The sequence below is a fragment of the Dendrobates tinctorius genome, unplaced genomic scaffold, assembly GCF_039654945.1.
Source record: "Dendrobates tinctorius isolate UK_male_01 unplaced genomic scaffold, ASM3965494v1 ptg000257l, whole genome shotgun sequence".
NCBI lineage: Eukaryota > Metazoa > Chordata > Amphibia > Anura > Dendrobatidae > Dendrobates > Dendrobates tinctorius.
In genome coordinates this window covers 7,841,919-7,845,110 of record NW_027361924.1, presented here as the reverse complement: position 1 = coordinate 7,845,110, position 3,192 = coordinate 7,841,919, and positions in this window count along the sequence as shown.

The window sequence follows — 3,192 nt, the reverse complement described above, 5'->3', positions numbered from 1 at the left end:
AAAGCGGACAAACGAGTGTCCATGGACTTCATAAAAGCCATGATTCGGGCCTGATTTTCACGCAGGAACAACAGTTCCTTCTGCATGGCAGCCGTGGCACCAGCGGGGTCCATGGCCTGAGTGTACTGTGACGTTTTTTGGGGCTGGACGTCCGAGAGTGGACCCTCTGGGTCGCGGATCTGGAGCCCCGGGGATCGAGCGCTCCAGGTGAAGACCGACCCCTATACAGGGATCATTTGGGGCAAGACCACCGAGGACAGAACCGCGACAGCCGGTACCAGGAGGGGCGGCTCAAGGATAAGAGGCGCCCGTAGGCAGGAGTACAGGACTGAGAGGTAGAGGAACAAACAGGACTACCGGATGGGGAGACAGACAGGGAGCAGGTACTGGAGGGGAGAGGACCGGGAGGAAGCACACAAGGGGGTACCAGAAGGGAGCACAGAGCGGGCATGCAGGGAATGAACACTGGAACAAGGATGAAGAGCGGGGACTAGAAGCCAAGGAGAAGACAGCCAGGAACTGGGGGCACTATAGGAAGCTGAAGGGGGCCAAAGCGCAACGTGGCAAGCGCACAGAAACACTCAGGCGTCCTCTCAATAGAGAGCGCGCCAGAAGTACCCTAGGGACCGGAAGCGGGCGGTGCGTGCCGCCCCCGGCGCCACCCCCCGTAGGGGGAAGAGGGAACGCTGGTGCGCGCGCGCGCCCTAAGGAAGGAGCGCGGCGCAGTCACAGGAGGGGAGGCAGAGCGCGGGACCGTGCCGCGACGAGGACGCCGGCAGGAGGAGGAGGAGGCGGCGGCCGCCGCCGGAGGAGGGGCGGGAGCGGGCGCAGCCGCGACCGCTGACCTGACACCAGCGCCTTGCTCAGGCAAATGCTAGGTGTTTGGTTACGCCTCCAGGCTCAGCTATTGTACCATGCATGAGTCAGTGGCGAGCAGATGCTCCAGGGAGTAAGTCCTGCTTTTCTCCTAGTGAGCATGCCCGTGGGACGACCTCTCATTGAGGTTCAGAGTGTCACGCGGGGCTTAGTACAACTAAGGCTGAAATTCCCGGGGCCCCTGTGATGTCCCTTTAACTAGGGGAAACCCTGTCTGACCCTCAACCCAGGGTTTTTGCTGATGGTGCAAATGCCTGAGCCTCCAACCTTTCCTTATCTCCTGCTCAGCCCTGCACTTAATCCTCCACCCTCCACCCAGTGAGGAGACACACCACCAAAGCCCCCACACAAATTATGACAGACAGGGAGAACTTAAACTACACTGCGCCGCACGCACACAGGAATATACAGTAATGTGAACAGGGCACAACTAAACACAAATATGGGAAGGAGAAAGGATAACAACGGATCATACGCCACCAGATACGAATCTCTCTCTCTTCAACACCTCCACTCCAGACCGGAACCACTTGGTATGAAACACAAGCTATAATCGGCGACGCCCATAGGCCAGCATGACTATTTAAAGACCGTGGGTGTGACTAAACATCCAACCTGGTCTCCAGCAAGATTAACCCCCGAGAGCCTGAGGATCAAGCCGGCGCCACTGAGGCTATAGTGGACAGAGGTGGAACTACCTCTGCCTGCCGGACGCTGTGGTGTGAACAGCGTCCGACATGACATTACCCCGTCTTCTCCGAGGGACCCCCAGACCCTCAAGACTCATAAGACCCGGCTTGTCCGGATGACAATGGTAAAAGGAACTGACCAGCCGATTAGCATGTATGTCTGAGGCTGGAACCCAAGACCTCTCCTCCGGACCATACCCCCGCCAGTGCACCAAATACTGAAGAGTACAGCGTACTACTCGAGAGTCCACTACCTTGGCGACCTCAAACTCTAAATCGCCATCCACCATGACTGGAGGTGGCATCGGCGTCGTGTCCACCGAGCCTACCACCTTTTTCAATAAAGCCCTGTGAAACACGTTGTGTATATTGTACACCGCAGGAAGTTCCAACCGATAAGCCACTGGGTTAATGATGGCAGAAATCCTAAAAGGCCCAATAAACCTTGGACCCAGTTTTAAAGATGGAATTTTGAGTTTTATGTTCTTCGTAGCTAACCACACCCATTCACCCACACACAGGTCCGGACCTGGCACGCGTCTACTGTCAGCCACCCGTTTGTACCTAGCACTCATGCTCAACAAACGCTGTTTCACCCTCCTCCAGACCGATGACAATTGGGCTCCTAGCTGATCCTCCTCCGGGACACCCCCCGAGTCACCCTGACGTAAGGTACAAAACTGAGGATGTTGACCGTTTACACAAAAGAACGGAGACTCTCCCGATGACTCTTGGCGGTGATTATTTAACGTGAATTCGGCCAGAGGAAGGAAAGTAGACCACTCCTCCTGGTTGTCGGACACAAAGCATCGTAAATACTGTTCTAGATTTTGGTTCATGCTCTCAGTTTGTCCATTAGACTGTGGATGAAACGCCGATGAATGTGACAACTTGATCCCCAAACGTGAGCAAAAAGCTTTCCAAAACCTCGCCACAAATTGCGTACCCCTATCAGATACTATGTCCGACGGAACTCCGTGGAGTCTGACCACCTCCTGCACAAATACCTGAGCCAACGTCTTTGCATTGGGCAATGAAGACAACGCCACAAAATGCGCCATCTTAGAAAAACGGTCAACCACCACCAGGATGACCGTGTTCCCCGCCGAGGCTGGCAAGTCAGTGATGAAATCCATGGAGATTTCTGTCCATGGCCTATTGGGTACCCCCAGAGGCTGTAGCGTGCCAGCAGGATGGGTTCAGGGTGACTTAGCCCTAGTGCACGTGATGCAAGCTGCCACGTATGAGACCACGTCCTGCCGGATTTTGGGCCACCAGAAACGACGCGATACCAGCTCTAAGGTGCCCTTCACCCCTGGATGACCAGCCAGTACCGAGTCGTGGTGTTCCTTCAACACCTTAAGCCGAAGATGCAGGGGTACAAATGATTTGTTGGCGGGAAGTCCTGGCGGTACCTCCTCTTGGGCCTCGGCAATCTCCGCCTCTACCTCAGTCGTGAGAGCCGAGATCACTACCCCTTCCTGGAGGATGGGTACCGGCTCTTCCCGAGGTTCTCCCCCCGGAAAACACCTAGACAAAGCATCCGCCTTGGTGTTTTTAGCCCCGGGAAGGTAAGTCACAAGAAAATTGAAACGAGTAAAAAACAATGCCCAGCGGGCCTGCCTAG